This window comes from Thunnus albacares, chromosome 17 (genome assembly GCF_914725855.1).
Source record: "Thunnus albacares chromosome 17, fThuAlb1.1, whole genome shotgun sequence".
Lineage (NCBI taxonomy): Eukaryota > Metazoa > Chordata > Actinopteri > Scombriformes > Scombridae > Thunnus > Thunnus albacares.
In genome coordinates, this window is record NC_058122.1 from 23,740,654 (window position 1) to 23,761,765 (window position 21,112).

General features: G+C 41.5%; 1 protein-coding gene across 1 annotated transcript in view; it reads right to left on the minus strand.

Moving 5' to 3' along the window:
• LOC122967184 (speckle type BTB/POZ protein) overlaps positions 1–17,992 on the minus strand; it is a 92,366-nt gene extending 74,374 nt beyond the window's left edge. Inside the window, exon 1 of the mRNA XM_044331707.1 lies at positions 17,909–17,992. The gene's annotated coding sequence lies outside the window, so the exon portion shown is untranslated. The remainder of the gene's footprint in view (positions 1–17,908) is intronic.
• Positions 17,993–21,112: the final 3,120 nt, after the last annotated feature.

Below are 21,112 nucleotides of genomic sequence, written 5' to 3' on the forward strand. Positions count from 1 at the left end.
GATGGGACCCGGCCTTCACGACCTTCCTGTCTTCTCCGTCCAGCACAGTTTGCCCTCTTGTGACTTTGGCAGCCTCGAGTGGTCAGTTAAGATGGCAAAAGATGACAACAGACGTCGCCGGGGAAATCGCCAGGGTCAACCAGTCACGGCTTAGTGGCACGACTGGTCGACCCCGGCGATGTCTGAGCATCATGAGACAGCACGACGGTCTGCTTGGGAAAAAAAAAATAGAAAAGGAGGATGGAGCTGCCAGACAAGGAGGTGAGGAAACAAAAAAAAAAAATACAAGGGCAGGGAAAATAGAAAGCAGAAAAATGAAGAGCCGACAAGACACAGAGGAGGAAGAGGCAGGATGAAAGATAGGACGAAATAGAGCGAGAAAGACAGAGAGAGAAACAGCAGTTCAAACAATAGTCAAGAAACAGAGCAACAAGAAAAAGGAGACACACTAAAGGGATAGAAGACAAATTAACCAAAGGGCAGACAGGGACATGAAGAGACGAGGTTAGCCCCAAAAAAAAAAAAAACAAGTCAGACTCAATTCTTCTCTCAAAAGAGTGGACGAAGAAAGGCCTGCTCCTCTCGGTCTCGCTCAAACCCACACAGACATTAACAGATCAATATGTAGAGAGGAACTAAACGCCAGGGGGGGTTACATCAAGCGCTTGACTACATTCAAAAAGAGCCACAGAGGAAGAATAACTGACACAATTAAGAGCATAACTGTCATCAGAGCCAATCAACTCGGTTTCACACACACACACACACACACACACACACACATACATACGGGCGCTGAGCGATAGACCCATCACGGGGGAGGGATGAAGGGCTGCTAATTCCCGCTAGCTATGCGGCGAAGGCTACTCGCAGTGAATACCAGATACCTCGAAAGGCTTAAAGGCTACAGCGTTCTGACGCAGAAGAAAACATGGGACACATGTAGGAAAATCTCTCCCATCGCAAAACACGCTCCCGGCTCATTTGCATCCTGAGAGAAAAGCTGACATTTAAGAGGCCCGGTGACATGAAAAATACATTTTCCCAGTTTTAATCCCACGTCCCTGTGTTAATTTTTCATTTATCTCTCGTTATATGCCAAGTACGAGTCGGAAAAAATCAGTATCAGAGTGTTTTTACATCAAAATCCTTTTCTCTTCCTGTAAAAGGAGGATTTTGGATATCAATGTGCAAAAACTTTTTAATTCATTCGTCTCTCCCTCGTCTTCCTCCTGATCTAACGACAGGTGAGGGAGGCGTGTGTGTGTGGAGCGCAGTTTCCTCTTTGCGGCTCTGTTGTCGCGCTTAACTCTGTAAGCCCCGCCCACTTTTTTTTAGCAGCCCAATCAAATGAAGCTAAAGATGCTCTCACTCCTGTTTGACTGGGACTTTAAATATAATCCTGCTGACATGCAACAACCCACACGTGCATCATCAAGAGAGTGATGTGTGATTCGGGAAACCAATCACAGGTGGATGCTCGCTCTGACTCAATAAAATACAAACTGAATTTAATAAGCTCTTTACATTTCCTCTTCCATTTCTCCGTCTTTCACAACTATCATTCACCCGACCTCCATTTCCCCCTCCCCGCCCTCCCTCCCGACTACCGCCTGCCCTCCCTCGCTGGCGTTTTTTCATTCTGAATCCACTTCTCTGCCCTCCATCTTTTTCCTCTCTCTCCATCCAAAACAACAGCCATTCCAGAAAAGAGGGCCATCAATCTTCTTCAATGAGACCGGAGTGCGAGAGAGAGTGCCAAGGCTACAGCAGATTACTATCTCTCCTTACCTCCACTCAGCACTGGATAACATGTAGAAGGAGAGGACGGGCGCAGGACGGAGAGGCGGGGAGGGAGGGAGGGTCGAGGAACCAGTCGAAGAAACAATCTCAGATAGCAGGCGGACGCATTAGCTAGATCTTAAAAGCCCCGAACAAACTTCCAACAGCGGAGGCTCGTCGGGTAAAGAAGCACGGCGGCCGAATTTAACGGGAACTCAAAACCTGAACCTTGATTTATCTCCACGGAGACATGAGCTACTTCAGCTTCCATCGCCTGTAAACAGTTGGTTTTCATCATTATTTATTTTCATTATCAATTACTGATCATATTCATCTATAAAATGTCAAAAAAACATGAAAAAATTCCTATTTTTTGTCAGTTTTTGTCAGTCCAAATAGGGCTGCAACTAATGATTACTTTCATCTTCTGGTCTATAAAATGTCAGAAAATGGTGAAACATTTTCATTACTGTTTCCCCCCAAAGTCCAAGGTGACGTTCTCAAACCTACTTTGCAACCTAAAATGTCTTGTTTTGTCCCGACCAACAGTCCACAACCCAAAGATATTCAGTTTACTGTAACAGAGAACTACATATGTGCATTCAAGAAGCTGGAACCAGAGAATTATTATGACTTTTCTTCAATGAATCACAATAATTAATTTTCTGTCGATTTATCAATTGATTAATCGTTGCAGCTCTAAGTCCGACAATTCAAAATCTAAAGGCATTTAAAAGACAAGCAAATGTTTTCAAAATTAAGAGTAATCTATTTATTGACTAATTGTCAGGGTTGAAGGACGCATTTGACCAAATCTGCTTATTTAATCCGAATCCCCCTATCAAATTTATTTAGAGTCAACTTTAAAAAAAACTCACAAGTAAATAAAGCTTCAAATTAGTAAAACTCAGAGATCTGTATTGAGCTGATAAACAACAAATTGGGAAGTGCGCCTTGAATCCGACAGCGATGTGAGACAAAAACACGGCGATCGATGTCCACAAAAAAGGGAATGAATGAATCTATGATATTTGTTTGTCTGAGAGTGTGTGATTGTTTGGCCCTGAGGAAGGTGTTTGTCTTGTTTTTTATCATGTAGTCGCTATATTAAGGCTTTTTACCTTTTGTACTTTAAGGAAACAGTGATTTTGGGGGGAAATTGATTCATCTGTGTTTAACTTTTGTTGGATAAGAAACGCTATGGTTTTTAGTGGCAGCCTAACTTAGATATAACCTGAATGAGTTAAATAAAAATGAACTTCTGTGACTGATTTAATGTATCACACAACTTAAATGAAATTTGCAGCTTTCTTACTTTGCATGTATTAGTTTTCACATACAATCTGTTCCAGATTGTGGAGCTTTAAGTACTGATATGATGTGAATGAAAGTTTAACTAAGAGATTCTCCAGATGTTGCCATGACGCAATCCACAAGATCATTTCCAGAGATAATTTTGATAATCGAATATCAAATGGTTTTAGTCATTTTTTTGGAAGAAAAAAGCCAAACATTTACTGGTTCCAGCTGGTTTTTTTGGTCATAAATGATGGTAAACAGAATATCTTTGTGTTTTGAACTGACAGATGAAGACTCTATCTTTGACTCAGGGACATTTTCTGACATTTTATGACATTTATATATTAACAAAAAGAATCAGCAGGTTAATTGATAATGAAAATAATAGTTAGTTGCAGTCCTACTCATTTCCCTGGAGTGCGGTCGCCACTGTTGGGTCTCTATTAATCTACAAAAAAACACAATCCACTTGTAGTAGAGTGGTGCTACAGAGTAATGATACCGCCTCGCAGAGAGAACATTAACCAGATAGCACTCAAAAGTTTTATTAGAGAATTAATATTAATTAGCTACAGCTGATATAATCTGCCCCTTTGACATTTTAACTGCTGAAAGTAATGGTCAGCCATGGCTAGAAATGCTGCATAAATGTTTACTACACTGTTCTTGGCTAATAAAAAGAGTGAGGAGAGGAAAAAAAAAAAAGGTTTGATAAGATAGATTTGTTAGAGCCCAACGAAAACGAGAGCCGGATCCAAAATGGAACCGTGCCACGCTAAATGTTTCCTCACTTGCACGGATGTGAGTAAACAGAAAGCGTGCAGAGCAGCTGATGTTTAGACGCCACAAGATTATTGGTGCATATATGAATCTGTGTGTGTGTGTGTGTTGCAGAAAGTGTTAGATCATAATTTTGCAGCTTGATGATATCAGAAGACTCTGGGAGGAGTGTGAATGTTTGTGTGTGTGTGTGTGTGTGTGCGACGGGGGCACTGACGCTCACAAAAAGGTGGAAAAGCCGGAGCCGTGACCTTGCAGCCGAGAAGGGTTTTTAACAAGCCGCCTCACTGCCCTGTGTGTTGCGGTGGCAATATTTCACACACACAAACACACACACATCACATCACCAGTAAACCCAAAGCCAAGTGTGTACTTCTGAGGAACGCCCAAAAAGAGAAAAGAGATGGGACAAACAGGAAAGAGGAGGAGAGAAAATTTTTTAAAAAAAGGCATCAAATTTTGCATAAAAAGCTTTGAACACAAGCGTGTCACAGCCGAGGCTCTGAGATCTCTTCATTCCAAGGACACGACGAGACCACCACATTATAGCTCTGACAGCCACGTTCACAATTGAGCATGATAGGGCTAATCGCTATGCAGCTCTCTCTCGCTGCGGAGAGAGAACCTACACGGGGAGTTTTGTCAGGCATAATAAACTCTCCTTGCGTTGTCATAGCGCCGTTGAGGAGGAAGGTTAAACTTAGAGCTGTCTGTAAAGCTGTCCCTCTGCAGCAGCAGCAGCAGAGGCAGCAGCCCTCTGACGGAGGATCAGCGTACTGTGGCTTCTGTCGGGGGCCTCTGGGCCACACAGCGACGAAGAGGAGGAGGGGGAAGAAGGCTGCGGTGGGGCTCAGCCCGGCGCTAAAGACTTTGACACTAACATACTGATCGCTGGTAATTGATTCGTCTGGTGAGGAAGGTGTAACATTAAAAGGATAAAAAAAATGGCAGCGGTAGCGGTGGCGGCGGCGGCGGCGCAGCACCGAGGCCTAATGTGAGCTGATGGGGCCGACGCCGCCTGTCACACGCCGTCTTAATCATACGAGAAGGGAAGATTCTTGAGACGTACCATCGAATCACTATCAGCCTATCACGGAACCGCTCGGCACCCTCAAAGGGGCTTTGATCAGCGGCGGGGGCTGAGGGGGAAAAAGCGAGGGTGCGCGCGGGCCAAGGACAGCCGAGAGACGGAGGCGAAGGACGGAAAGATAGGCGAGGGAGACGGGCGTCCTTAACCGTCGCCGGACGGCCCTGAGATATCACATGACAGGACAGAAACAGCGGAGTGTATCGATGACCGGCACCCCAAGGGTCAAACAGCATTACAAACAGTCATTGAACTCAACTTGGGCGATAACCTTGTCCAGTCTGGTAACCCTGATGTGCAGTTTTATTTTTATTCAAAGTTCATCCAGTCTAGACGCTGAAATAGAGCTCAAACAATGAGTCAAATCACAGAAGGTTCATCACAACGCAACAGTTTTGATGATCAGTTAACAATTCGAGTCATTTATGAAGCACAAGTCAAACTTTACCTGGTTCCTGCTTCTCAAATGTGGGGATATGCTTATTCTCTCTGTAATATATTACTGAACACTGAAGATCTTTGAGTTTTGGGCTGTTGGCTGCACAAAACAAGACATCTGACAACACCCAGGAAACGAACACAGGCATTTTTCACTATTTTCTGTTTCTTTATTGAGAAAATAATTCACAGATTGACTGATAACGAAAATAATCTTGCAAACTGCACTGAACTAAACCGTTGCTCCAACAGAGCAGAGAAAAGAGTCTGTTTTGTTATTTTCTATATTAGCTGCATATATGTTTGTAGACATGTTGGACTAGTTCTCTGTTGCAATAAAATGATACAAAAATAATAAAATTTTAAAAAAAGCAGAGGAGATGAAAATAAATGCAGTCTGTATAAGATGTTCAGGAGTTCATTTATTAACTGTATTTGCTTCGCGCTCGCAATAATTAAAACGGAGCACAACAGTCAGCTATTATTGTAGTTACAATTTAGCTAATGTTATTCTCATTATATTATAATAACACGACTACTGTTGTGTTGTAATAATCTGCCAACTTTTTATAATTGGTTGGCAGCTGTGGGGGAAACATTTATAGGTCAGCTTAGTAAATCTGAGCCTTGTCATTTTTCAGAGGTGATAAACTAGTTTTTAACCTGTTCCACCTGCTTCTTAACGTGTCGTGACATGGAGCGCCGGTTCTAGTGAACCCCTCGCTAGCTTCGTTGTTAACATGTAATGGAGACGCACGAGGTGAGTCTAGTATCGGTGACTGGGGTGTGCCTATCTGCTGAGTGAACTGATGATGACGGAGGGCTCCCCGTAGCCTTACAGTCAAGAGCCTTGATAAATTGGCCAGCCTCCACCCCCCTTTTTTCCCCAACTGCAAGGATGTGTGGGTGTGTTTGTGTGTGTGTGTGTGAATCAGGCATGGCCGCCTGCTAGACTGGAACTAACAATATTAAGTGGCAGGCGCAAACCGTTTTCATGAACACACAGAGGCCAGGAGCACCGAGGAGCGGCAGGAAGGCCTCTGTTATGTCACCGAGCGGTCGACATAAAAAGAGCCGTTTGGGACGACGCGCGCGCTCCTCCACGGCGCCGACGCGCTCACCTTTACCGAATTAAAGGCTGCCGAGCACAAACAGCACGAGACGGACGGACAAACACGCGTCTCCGCCTCGTGCCCGCGGACATAAACACACCATCGCCTAGTGTCGGGAAAAATGGCTGGTGGGAGATCAAAGATTTTACAGGGGTTTAATAGAAGCGTAGGAGCTCCTTTAGAGGTAGACTACGGGGGTCGGGGTGTCTTACAGAGAAGCGAAGGAGGAAAGAGAGAGAGGTATGGAGGGAGGAAAACCTGCAGGGTGAAGACAGTAGGGAGAAGAAGAGGAAGACTGGGATGACGAGTGAGTGAGAAAATGCAAATGAGAGTCTGCCGAGCAAAAGGGGGGAAAGAGAACGTGAGAGATTACTATAGGAACTGTTGGAAGGGAATCTGAAGAGCAGAACAAAGCTGACAATGAGAAAAAGTGTGGCGGGGAGGAAGAGGAAGGGTGTGTGTGCGGGGGGGGGGGGGGAGGAGTGGGGTCGAGAGCACGGGAGGAAATGAGATGAGCACACGCATCACGCAGCCTTTTGCTGCTAAAATGGGGCTGCACGCTTTCTCATATGTCCTTCAAAAAAAAAAAAAAAAACGTAGCGCTGGCGGCTCCAGACATCACAGCACAATATGTTCCGAAGAAGAAAAAGCGAGAGCCACAGAAAATGAAAAGATGGAGAGAGAGAGAGGTAGCGAGAAAAAAGAGGGAGAGGTATAATAAAAAGGACCCGACATGATCCCCACGAGAGGCGGCCCATGGCGTCTGTTTGTCACAAGCAAAAGGAAGAAGAGGAGGAGGAGGAGGAGGAGGAGGCGAGGAGGAGGCAGCAGACTAGAGAGGCAGCTCCTCTTCTCAGCTCCCTGGCTGTCCTCCACCTGCAGCTGGAGGCTAAACTTAAGCTCCACCAGCAGCCGCCAGGGAGAGAGGAGAGGCCTAAAGGAAGGGGTCATCCTCAATCACCCACCCAAAAAACAAAACCGAGGAGGGACTCTCGCATCTGCGTGGTTAGCGGCGGAGGAGCCCCTCCTGATGTCTAGCTCAGCCTCACAGACAGATCCCCCCCCCCCCCCCCTTCAGAAACGCGGCCACCGCCACAGTCCCCCCCCCGAGCGCACACAAAAAAAAAACATCCTCTGCACAATCGCCATACAGCGATGTCAGCCTCCTCCTCATGAATATTCATCCGCCTCATTAACACTCGAGTGGGGGAACGCGGCATATTGCATGAGACTCCCGTTACTCGGAGAGTTGAGGGAAGGAGAGGAAAGGGGAAGAAGAGACGGGACACATGGTGACTGATGGTGAAGAAGCAAAAGGCCGAGTGAGAGCCTTCTTTTCGTTGCCAGCAAACTTTTTTTTTTCTTGAATCTCAAGAGTGGAGGGAGGGAGGGGGGGAGGGGGGGGGAGTAGAGGGTTGGGGGGGTGTACTATATTGTTCCTGTCGCTTTTCCTTATGAAGCTAGACTAGGGCAGTATGAAAGCAGCGTCAGCAGGACAGCACAGCAGGAGCGCAGACTGGGAATTACAGACCATTTTACCCTACAAATCCTTCCAGCAATAACAGCTTTAAAGCAATTTCTCTGCTAATGTCTGGCTGTTCACAATAACCGCTAAACTGTAGGGGGATATGTGTGAATACACCTCAACTCCAGCCGCAACCGTACAGACATTTCATACGACCCCCGGTCCTCGTTCAGGAAACAACAACAAAAAAAACACACACACACACACACCAGCACGTACAAACGCACAAAGCCGGGCTGTCTCGTACCCAGACGCTGCTGTCAGTCCAATCTTTCTCTCTGAGCCACTTACCAACAGACACACGAGCGGACAGATACTACCACACACAGAGAGAGGATTATTTTCTCTTTATGTTGTAATGCCACTGAATCTCTTAACAGGAACTGCCAACAGGGGAAATCTCCCATCCTGTAGCCGTGTCCTCAGAGAGATTCTGGAAACTGTAGAAACAGCAGACTCTATTTCCTTTCTCTCTCTCTCTCTCTCTCTCTCTCTCTCTCTCTGTCTGTGTGTAGCTTTGGTGACAGAGACAGTTGGCAACTCAGGGAGGCAAAGTTGGGTGATGCCCCAAAATTTTTGCCCCACCGGAGTCACTCTGGTCCTTTTAAAAAGGTCACTGATTGGCTGGGACGAAACCAGCAGTACAATAATTGGACCAGGTTTCTGGAAATCAATACTGTTGCTTACATGAGCTGTTTCATATTCCACCGTCTACACGAGACTTCTTACAAAAAAAAAAAAAAAAAAAACAACTTCAATTTCAGAACGGTATGAACTATCGATTTCACGCAGCCACTATTCTTCACTACTCTCCCTCCTCCTCCTCCTCCTCCTCCTCCTCCTCCTCCTCGTCTTCTCTCTTTTTTTCCAGCCTCCCCTCCCGCTGTCTGTTAAAGGGACACATGAGTGTTTTTTTATGTTCTGGGTGGTCCTTACCTGTGAACTTCTTTATTTTATATGCTTCAAATCCTTTACAAGTGCCATTCCTCTACTTCACTTGCTTTGGGACTTGAAGGTCTTTCTAAGTCTTATTATCCAACGGCAACGTGAGTCGTAAGGGCGACTAAAGCAACGTCTTTTAATATAATTCTTTAAATATCTGCCAAATATTTAACAAAGAGGTTTTTTCCTTGAACACAGTGAAGACCACAGCTACTTACTTCTCTTTTTGGATGATTCTCTTTTTCAAATGTTGTTCTCTTGTTTAAATTGTCCATCCGTCCTTTTTACACAGTTATTTAGTCTAAAAGCAGTCGGAGCTGCACAAATAGTTTAAATGTCTTATTATTATTATTATTATTATTATTATTATTATTTAGGGCTGCAAGTAATAACCATTTCATTATTAATTAATCTGACAATTATTTTCTTGATTTATCAATTGGTCATTCAGTCAATAAAATATCAGAAAATAGTTTAAAAAAAAAACAAAAAAAAAGTCCATCACAAGTCAAATGACATATTTAAATTGCAGGTTTTGTCTGACCGACAGCACAAAACTAAAATAAATTCAACTCATTATCATCTAAGATTATGAAAACAAACAAATATTTACATTTGAGAAGCTAGAACAAATTAATTTTTGCTTAAAAAATGACTTAAATTATAAACCACTTATCTAAACTAATAAAACCAACTAATCATCCCAGCTCTATATTATTATTATTATTATTATTATTATTATATGAAATCAGGGCTGCAACTGACTATTATTTTCATTATTGATTTATCTGTCAATTATTTTCTCAAATAAGGGATTAATTGCTTTGTCTATAAAGGTCAGAAAATAGTTTAACGTTAGCCAAGATTCCTAACTGTGACGTATTCAAATGTCTTGTTTTGTCTGATCAACAGTCAAAAATATCATGAATGACACAGAAAAGCTTAAAATAATCACATTTAAGAAGCTGAAAACAGCACGTTTTAGGTTTTTTTGTTGTCTTTTCTATGCTTTAAAGGACCAGTATGAAGAATTTAGTGACCTCTAACAGAACAAACTTGGCAGAAATGGAATAAAATGTTCATAAGTATGTTTTGTGTATAATCCATGGCGCCCACCATGTTGCACCTCTATGTTCCTACAGTAGCCCAGAATGGACAAACCAAACACTGCGCTCTGGAGAGGGCCTTCGCAGCGTTTTACCCTCCGTAGTTTCTCCTAAAAGCTTAGAAGGGGAGGTTGATACGAGGTGTATTCAGTTGCAATCTACAACCATCTTGTCTGGAAGTGGACCACAGAGTTGAGCGACCTTGCACAGTGTTTTGACTTGTACTGTAACTCTGTTCTCCTCCATAGAGCTTCAATGTGTAAAACATCCCATCTCCAACTTCTTTACTTTGGGTTAACCAGCTCTCCATCAGTTCCTTCACAATCACCACTAGATGTCACTAAATCTTACACACTGGTCCTTTAAAAAAAATGACTAAAATGATTATTAGATTATCAAAATAGTAGCAGAGTAATGTTCTGTCAACTGACTATCATTGCAGCTTTATATGAAATCGTACATTTCTGACTCAGGAGGCCAGCTGGTGTGTAAGAAAACAACTTGGTGGAAATATTTAATGTCAAACTTTCACAGTATTCTAATCTCTCTGCATTTATACCAACCATCCTTGTATGAACTGAGTCTAGATGCTGTTATTTTCTTTCTCATTTAACACCTAAACTCTGGTTTTCTGGCTCCATGACTTTGTTTCCTGGACACACTGTAGTTTTCATCACTTCTCTCAACACTTCTAGTTGGCCACTCTCTTCACTATTTGAGCATAACACCAGTACTTTCAACATTTTACCTCAAAAACGATCCTTTCTCAAAAATGCCAAATCCAACAATATTTCAGCCATGACAGAGCTGGATCTGGTAATCAAACCATTTAGGATGGGTCACCGTTTTCCAGCCCTAAATGCCAGATAATATCAGCGAAATTGGATCTGACACTAAACCAACTGTGTTGTCATTAATTCACATTCAGATGGCTTCCCCAGGTCACCAGTTGCCCGGCAGAGACCTGGGACCTGACCAGTTCAAATCGCAGGTCCGAACTCGGCATGCATGCATGATTTAAATACATCTAAATGGCAGATGGCAAGAGATGGCTGGCTGGTGTCTGGCTATGAGACAGAAGGGTGGGGGTTGGGGGGGGTGGGGGTGGGGGGGGGGGTAGATGTAGGAGAAGCAGGAGGATGAGGCTGCGTATTAGAGTGAGGAATGACTTGGCTTGTCTTTAAGATTACTTTTCCTCTTAAAACATTCACTTCATCTGTGTCACTCCCGCTCCCAACTTGTTATTGGAAAATAGGTTCGTGCGGGAACGCTGGGAAACCATTCAACGCCTCGACACCGTCCGCATCAGTCACACGCTGACACACACATACGCGCAGAAAATACATTTCATCCTCCATATCCGAAACAGCCAATAGCACTGGCAGGCATTTGCGACCCCAATCCATATTTCAATTTCCCTTCTCTCATGCAAACTAATTCAATACTTGTTGCCTTCCCTCACAAGCGATCGGCAATGTGAGAAACGAGCTTTCTTCTCATGCCGCATCTATAAAAGGCCCAATCAGAGACAGTTTTTTGAGTGGGCCACTGCCTTTACCAATTATGTCTTAGCGGGCCCGTACACAGCCAGATTCGGAGTATTTGAGGAAAAACCAGTGTTTCACCGCACCGCGATACAAAATGCAAATCATTTCATGTTCTGTACTCAACATTCAGTCCACATTAGCTTCATTTAAAACTCATATTTTATATCACACACGCTGTCGGTGCTTATATTAAGAACTGCTCATGCTTTCAAACCAATTAAATTAGCATTAGGCTAAGAGTGGAATATTAGTCCAGCGAGTAGTTTAAATATGATTTGACCCTTAAAGTGGAAATCAGCTTAAAACAAACATCATATGTCTATTTTTTTTTCATATTAGTGAACTTGTAAAACTCCCTCACAAACCCAGAAACAGAAAAAAAAAAAAAAAGCTGTGAGCTGTGATGGCACTGGCCAACGCTTTTTGGAGCTGATCCACTAACGCTGACTATAAACCGGCTCAGGAGACGAGCTGGCCGCTGTGACGAGCTCAGCTTTGGGGATATTCACGTACATCCTCTTAATCAGGCTCATTAGCGGGGAAAAAAAAGCTCAGTCAAACTATGTTTCAATCGGAGAATCGACAACGGATTTCTGACCACCGAACGACCCCTTCTCTCCTCATCTTTTTTCATTTTTTTCAAAGCGCCGACTGGTATTTGATGTATTATCTACTGTAGTGTTTTTACACTCTGACACCACAGAAACGATTCACACATCTTGACATCTTCCCCCTGCAGCGTCACCAACAAAGCAATTCCCCCCAAAAAAGCACATCACCGAATGATAATGTAAGTAAACAAAGACTGTGCACAAGTTAAATGGAGCATTGGTGCAGTGCAGAAACAGTCTGTCTGTAAGAATTCATCATACTTTACGGTGGACAGTGTTATTACTGATCTTTACCAGAGCTGCAACAATTAGTTATTGATCCATAAATCAATCGACAGAAAATTTATCACCAACTTTTATGATAATAGATTTATCGTTTTGAGTCTTTTTTTTTAAGAAAAATGCCAAAATTCTCTGGTTGCAGATTCTTAAATGTGAATATTTCTTTAGTCATCTATGATAATAAACTGAATATCTTTGGTAAGGCTGCAACTAATGATTATTTTAATGGTCAATTAATCTGTTGATTATTTTCTTGATTAATCAATTACATGTTTGGTCTATAAAATATCAGAAAATGTCGATCACTGTTTCCCAAAAGACTAAAGAAACCTGATAATATTCACATTTGAGAGGCTGGAATCAGAGAATTTGGACATTTTTTATTTGAAAAATGGCTCAAAACGTTTGTCAAAATAGCTGACGGCTAATTATCTATCAATCCAGTAATCCATTAATGTCAGACAGACAGATATCAGACAGTTAATGTCTGTCAGACAGATGAATTGATAATGAAAATAATCGTTGGTTGCAGCCCTGATCGTTACAATAACCGCCCTTTGATTTACTGTCAACGTATTCTGCATTGAACGCATTTATGTATGGCTGCAACTAACGATTATATCTGTTGTGAATTAATCATTTTCTAGATTAATTGATTAATCCTTTTGTCAATAAAATGTCAGAAAATAGTACAAAAATGCATGTTGTAATTTCCCAGAGTCCAAGGTGACGCCTTCAAATGTCTCGTTTCATCCGACCAAAACCCAAAATAATCAGTTTACTGTCATGTGTGACAAAGAAAAGCATCAAATCTTCAGATCTTAGAGGCTGAAACCAGAGAATTTCTGGCATTTTAAAGAAATGACTAATCAATCGACTTTCTCTACATTTATACGAGCAAGCACGTGCACGCGCTTGACGTCGCCGAAACGGACCAACATGAGTAACAGCACCTGCTCTGAATCAGGAGCCTGGATGCACTTTTCCTCACAACTCTTTGCCCGTGTGAAAGGAAAAGCAGGCAGGTAATAGCGACAAATTCAGGGGCTTAAACGGCGACAGCTTTACGACGCCTGAGCGGCCTCTATGACTCCATTGCTGTCAGATTCTATTAGCTTGGCCTCCGCCGTGTGTTTCCATTGGCTCTTGGCCTATTCCCGGCAGTTACAGAAACACCTCCCGTAAATAAACCCCAACGGCTGCATCTTGTAGTGTATGAAGAAGGGGAGGAGGGGTGGGGGTGAGGGGGGAGGGCGGCAGCTGGGCCCTTCTGTGTAAAGAGCATCTGACAGAGTGGTTGAATAGTTTAATATACTGGCACCGAGCTAAATGGACACAGTCGACTAGATGGAGAGCTCGACTCACGGCACCATAATGGCCGAAATACGCCGGGCCACGGACGCGGCGCTGCCACAGCAGAACGCGTCTATTATAATCAACCGAAGCTGCTACACGCTCGCCACGGGCGCTGCTCATCTCTATTTTATGCAGCTGGTTTGTTTTTTCTTCTCTACACTCAGCTATAAGACCATCCAACAGGTAAAAACCACATAGAACTGTGTAAAAAACCAGTATAATCTGTTTAAATAAGGTTTTTTTTTTTGTTTTTACATTACACATTAAAATAAATCAATCAAATCTATGTGTATCCATGAACCTGTAGTTGTAGTCTGTGTAGCATTTCAAAATAAAACGCCGCTACATCCCGCTTACATGATGCGTCACGTCCGTTTCTGGTGTGTTTCGTTTAAATTTGACTGGTGTAGAAAGGATACGAGCAGCCGTGTGAGGCAAGCGCTTTTAAATCAAGACAAGTGGTCTCTTTCCACTGCACACACACACACACACACACACACACACACACACATACACTCCTCTAAACAAAAGGAAAGTGTGTGTCTCTCTACCAGCTGCCAGGTGTCTAAGGAAAGGCCACCTGTCTAATAACTGGTTTTGATGCGCACAGCTCAGCAATATGAAACAAAAGCATCTGGCCTGTCGCCTCCGAAACTGATCTTGTTAACAGCAAATCAATGTTCCTCTTAGATGGAATTTATCCGGTAAATCACCCAAATAAGTTGGCTCACGCCTGAAAAAGACACTTTTTTTTTTTTTTATTATTTCTTTCATATGAAGTCGAGTAGATCGGAAAAAGGAGTTAAAAGTCACCTCAATCAGAGGTGGTGAGTCTACTGCCAGTGACTCTCAGCTGTCAGGTGTTTCCATTATTTTTTTAGAAGGAGCACAGAGTGTATTTGTGTGTTATTTGAACTGTTTGAAAACCGAGTCACTCGTTCTTTATAAAGCAAATACCCCGAGAGTAAAACTAAATGGATTAATACATTCTACTAACAATTATTAAAATGAAATGCCTGACATGCTGCAGCTTAATTAGTTTTTTTTTTTTTTTATGGCTTTGAAACGGTCTCGGAAAAAAAAAAAAGCTGAAAATATAACATTTTTCTTGTACAGATAAAAAAAAAAATGCTGGACTGTAGAGAAGAAGGTCTGGCAGAGCTGTGATAATCAGCAACGTCTTACTTTGAATTTTGAGGAGGAAAATAATAATAATAATATTAAATAATACAATAATACAACATACAAACAATAATAAACTTGATTACATGTATAGGAATCACTGAAACACACTTTTACACATACACTTACACTTTACATACACTTTTTCTTATTTAATAATCAATCAATAAATAAATAATTATTTGTATTTGTGTGTGAGGTTTTTTAGTGCCTTGTTTAAGTGCTGCAACAATTAGTCAATTAATCGATCAGTTGATTAACTTTCTGTGAATCTGCAACTACTTTGATCAACCCTGGTTCTCAGATGTGAAGATTCAAAGTTTTTCTGTGTCATTCATGAGAGAAAACTGAATTTTGGGGGGATTTTTGACTGTTGATTGGACAAAACAAAACATCTGAAGACATCACCTTCACCTCCAAAACAATTAATTTATTAATTGAGAAAATAAAAGGCAGATAATGACAATAATCATTAGTTGAAGCCCTACTCTGACATTTTTCTGTGCTGATAATCAACTTCTCTACAAGTATCAATAAAATGTTATGTTAGTCTTACTGTTATTACTGCATTTCATCAGTTCAGCTCCACCCAGGAGATCAGTCCCACTGCTGATGCTGTGCACTGAGGTGACCCCGACTATATCAATGGCGTCAGTACTGTTCTACCTCCCACAGCAGCTCAGAGTCTTTCTTCAGAGACGTGACATCCCACATCGGCAGCACCGATTTCATAGCCTGGGGCAAGTTCTCTAAACTCCCCACCCTATCACCTGCAGACTGACTAGCAACATACCTGACCTCTACACCTGGCTTTAGGGGTGGTGGTCCCACAAGGTGGCAGCTTTGTTACTTCTTCAGGCACGTTAACCAGGCAGGTCGCCTGCCAAGCACCCATCCCACGCCAAGCAGGGAGGGGGCCCCTGTTTCCCTGATTCCCACACACCCTGATTCAGGATTTCCTCTTAAGGCGCAGTCACACTTGCAGCAGTTTCTGGAAATATTCGTTCCTTATTTCATTCATTTCATTTGAAACCCATCTGACCTACAGTTTAAAAAAATAGTTCCCTTTATCCGTGTGGCAGAGTCACATGTCGAAGTATTTTTTATTGTTCAACTTTAACCTGAATATTCGCCTGATCAGTTGATGCATCTTGTGTTTGAAAATGGGGAAACAAGTCTTTATTGAAACAGCAATCACTCATTTTATACAATAATGCTTACAGTCTGATCACAGTTTTCGATATTTCTTCATTAAACCAGGGTACTACAGGGTATTTTCATTGAACTGTAGGAAAATGTGACTAAAGCACATGATGACAGTTTAGCACAAAACTGAAAGATTAACTCAAATCCTCACCAAAACAATGTAAGCTTGAGAAGCAAGGACAGTATTTCATTACGCAGATTATACTGCAGCATAATAATAAAACACAAACTCAAACACCAATATAAGCCTAGAGTTTGTACGTCATTAAATACTAAACCCAACTTTACCAGCAACTACGTAAAGAACGTGTGTGACAGTAAATAAGAGGATTGCAAAAGCCAGCCAACAAGACATCTTTGAGATTCAGATATTTTCACCCGTAGACTGTTATGAATCAAACAAGACTCCCATTCAGAGCATTTCTGAACACCCACACTCCTCTTTTGCACATGCATACGCTTCCAGCACAGCTGAGCAGACAGAGGCGACTGAGTTTTTAGCATCCACTCAGATTCATAGAGATACGACCGCACGCACAAGCACGCAACTTGTTCCACCAGCTATCACTTCCTCATAATAAAACGATAATAAGAACATATCAAATGAGATTAGTTTGATTTCGCAACTTATTCCCGGCAATTTACAGTCTGTGACTCATTTGTGAATTTGTATTCTCGGTACATATTTTATTGCATTCATTTGTTTTTTTTAAATGATTTGTCATTTTGTTTTGAATGCTGTTAATTTGTAGGGGTGCACTGACTGGTATTGTATTGGCAAAGAGGTTATAAATTCAGTCATTGTAAAATTCAGAATTTATGATTCAGATCTTCAGACATCTGAAATGTGACTCCGACTACACACTGCTTTTTATAAGACGTCAAAAGCCAAAAAGGTTGGAAAGCACTGGTTTCATCTTTATCTTTCTTTATAAAGCTTATTATATTATCTATTGTGTCAAATCTTCACCTGAAAAGCAATTAAAGCTGTCAAATAAATGTAGTGGAGTAGAAAGTACAATATTTCCCTTTGAAATGTAGTGGAGTGGAAGTATAAAGTAGCATAAAATGGAAATACTCGAGTAAAGTACAAGTACTTGTAAATGTAGTAAATGTAGTTAGTAACTTTCCATCACTGACACTTTATAACTACTTTCATGTTGCAGAAGTAATGTTTGGACCTCAATCTGCATTGCAGCAGCCTGTTTACTAGTTTGTGGCAGGGTGCAACCTGCAGCTGTCCTGCACTGCGCAGGGAGATGCAACAGAGGGGAGAAACCGAGCTCACTATTTGGCAGGATACTGAGGCTGAGCCGGAGGATATATACATGACATGTCTTCTTATTGCGGGCGCATTATTTGGCATGTCACTGATGAAATTTTCACACAAATAAATTTAACCACGACAACCACATCCACCCAGGCGACCTCAATAGGACACAGATAAATGAGTAAAAGCAGCCGATAAGTCATCATCACCCGCAAACAACAAAGCTGAACCGCTGCTAACGGCCAGCTAGCGGCTAATGTTTAAGCTCTGTAAAAGTCCGTTAAATCACGACCAAACTTTACACGGATTTAATTTCGGGGAAGATAACACAAGATAGGAGCGTTAAGTATAGGAAGAGCTCGTTTTATAGCGTAAAAACTCACCTTTGTGTCGCTGTTCCACGAAAGGGATGAAAGATTTTTGACAGCAGCTGTCACTGCACTTCCGGGTTGATCTGTGACGTGTACAGACACCCAATAAGCGGCTGGCCATGCTGAAATTGTTTTGGTTTTGGATGCTGGATGTTGCAAATCGATTTATTACTGTCTTTAAATGCCTGACATCTAACACCGGACACTTAATGTCAGTGAAAACCAAACTGTTATTAGTGTGGGTTAGTTTAATTTCAAGATTACTTTTATAACAGTTCATTAAGACAGAAAAAATAGACCTTTATTGATCTCCTGAAAGGAGCAAGAAACAGACCACAGAGCAGTTGTTTTAAAAGTATTCAGATCCTTTATCTAAGTAAAAGTAGCAATACCATACAATAAAAATCCTTTATTACAATTTAAAGTCCTGCATTCAAAACTTTACGTAAGTAAAAGTAGGTATTATCAGAAAAATGTACTGAAAGTATTGAATGTAGAGGTGTGCAGCAGAATGTTCCCCGTTATTGTTGTACCTTGTGGTGGTGAAACTAAGTGTATATAAGGATGTAAGGAAGCTGTAACTTGTGCAGCTTAGCAACACATATTCATATTCATATAAAAACTGCTCCTATGTTTTATGTGTAAAATTCAATATGCAAAGTAACTAGCAATCATATCATAGCAATGAAATACATGTACTTCAGCAAAAAGTACAATATTATAATCTGAAATGTAGTGGAGTAGAAGTAAGCAGAGCAGAAACTGGAAATAGACAAGTGCACTTGGTTACATTTCACCTCAACAGGACACAGATAAGTAGAAAAAATGTATACATACACTCCATCACCTTAAACCAATGTGCATAAATATAATGCATGTGCAAAGTCAATAGAGCAGTTTTCTGACATTCCCAGTAAAAGTGATGAGTAATTCCAAGAGTTAGTAGACTAATGACAGATATAAGTATTTGGCTCATATGTTTAAACAAAAAGAACATTAGCACACCAAACACACCCTGTACTGGACTGAATCCCTCCTCCATCCACAGCAAAACACTTGAACAGGTCGACAGCATCACATACTTTGAATTCATTATAGAAATAAACTCAGTTTTGACCAAAACACCACCAATAAACACTCTGTTACCCTCCTGCTTTACCAAAGCACCATTCACCCTATACTGCTGTGCTGCTCCCCCTGCTCCTTCACCATGCTAACCGTTCCCAGCAACAACAACAAAAAAAAACTAACTTAACAATGTCACACATACAATACAGCCTCCAAAGTTATTAGGCTCCCCACACCTGACTTCTCAGACCTCAGCAACAGAAATATCCAACACAGCAAATGACACAAATCACCCCCTCATGGTTAGCAGGAGTTTCTGCCATAGCAACAAAATACCAAGCTGAACACTATGTATGTAGATGTGTGTATATATGGGGATGCATTTAGGGGCATTGATGTAGATATGACAATATGACAACTTGATGTATGTGTGTATCTGCATATTGTTTTACAGTGAAAACTAATTTCCATCCATATGAATCTGTCTAATTACTCTCAGTTTACTATAGTTTAGGCTGACTTCTTGATCATGAAACTATGTGTGTGCAAAGTTTGACATTTTTTATTGTAAGGAGGACAAAATGTAGTTTGACATCGAGCCATAGCTCAAAAAATAACTCTTTGTGTTCGTTCTGTATCCATTTCCTGCTGTGGAGCCGAGTGCGTTGTGACTTTCAGTATGTCACCAAGCACACAGTTATACTTTTTCTGTCATTAGTATAATTGCTTAATTTTATTGACAGAATTCTGGTCAATATAAGCATAAATTTGACATTTTTTCAGGGCAAACCCTATTATAAATGCAGGGGCTCTGCCGTACAAGTGGGTCATCACAGCAGGATGTCGAGGCAAGGAAGACAACAGGAAATAATGCAACAAGCAATTAAAAATGTACTGAGAATAATGCAAATTATAAATCAGGCTACAGCGTCTTTGTGCACATTTGCAGATTTACCGGTTTGATGATATGACATGAAAAGATGTGCTATAATGAGATTATGATCTTGATGCCCGCAGTTAAATTAACTATGAAAAGAATGTTGTGCAGGCTTGTTTATGTTGCAGATATGAGTAGGCAGTGTTGCAGATATTAAGTCACTACATGTGGGTAGCTGCCCATGTATAGTATCTTGGCAATTTTGCAAATGTTATAAGAATATCGTAACGTGATTTTCTCTTTTGAAGATTTAAATCACATTCATCCAACTTGAACAAAAGCGCTCGGGATGTAGTGAGAATCTGCTGTGATGCTCGTCCAAAAGGTTGTCTGGTGGGATATTTAGTTTAAGGCAAAGCAAATTAGACAGATAAACAAAAAAACAAAAAAAAAGATGAAGAGGAATCTGGCACTTGAATAAAGGAGAAAAAGAGAAAAAGTTGTTATGACACCTGGATTGTTTTCTTCTCAGGAAATGCTTTATCTCATGAGGAACACAATGCTGCAGGGATGATATTCATAAGGTCTTTTCACAGGTGGAATTTGCTCTTCTGTTGTGTGAAACAGTCCTGGTTCTCACCATTTTAAATCATATACATCTGTGTTGACATTCTATATTGTTACTACGATACTGTGAAATACAATCCAAACATTTCCTGATCGTTGCTGCTTAATGTACAGTGCATTTCCTACATGATTCATAACGTGGAATTTTCCCAGCCGGTGGGATGTTTCAGTACATGAAATTGTATTACTGTGTGACAATCCGGGCTCACTCCACAGGTCTGGCACAGTGTTCAGCCGTGGCTCAGCTCTGGAGTTTAATGCAATTATAAATAAATAAGCATGTGGTCGGGAAGAAGACAGGGCCCTATGGGGACAAGCTGAGAGAAAATAGAGAAAGTTTAATTAAAGCTGCAAACCGCACTCCCACACACAAAGACACACACAATAATATAGGCAAACTAATACACTTATGTATGTTTGCCTATGTGCACCCCTCTTGCCATTATGCATGCTTGCATGCACATGAGTGTTTATAGCGACAACCGTACAAAAGAGGGAAATGTGTGAGTGTGAGCATGCAGGGCGTGAGTGTGTCTACATGCAAATGGTTGCTGATGTGCCGGTAGTCAGTCAGTAGTGGCAATGCGGGGCAAAGCAATATAAATGTGTGTAGAGTAATTGTGTTCAGATATGGTTCTTTAAAT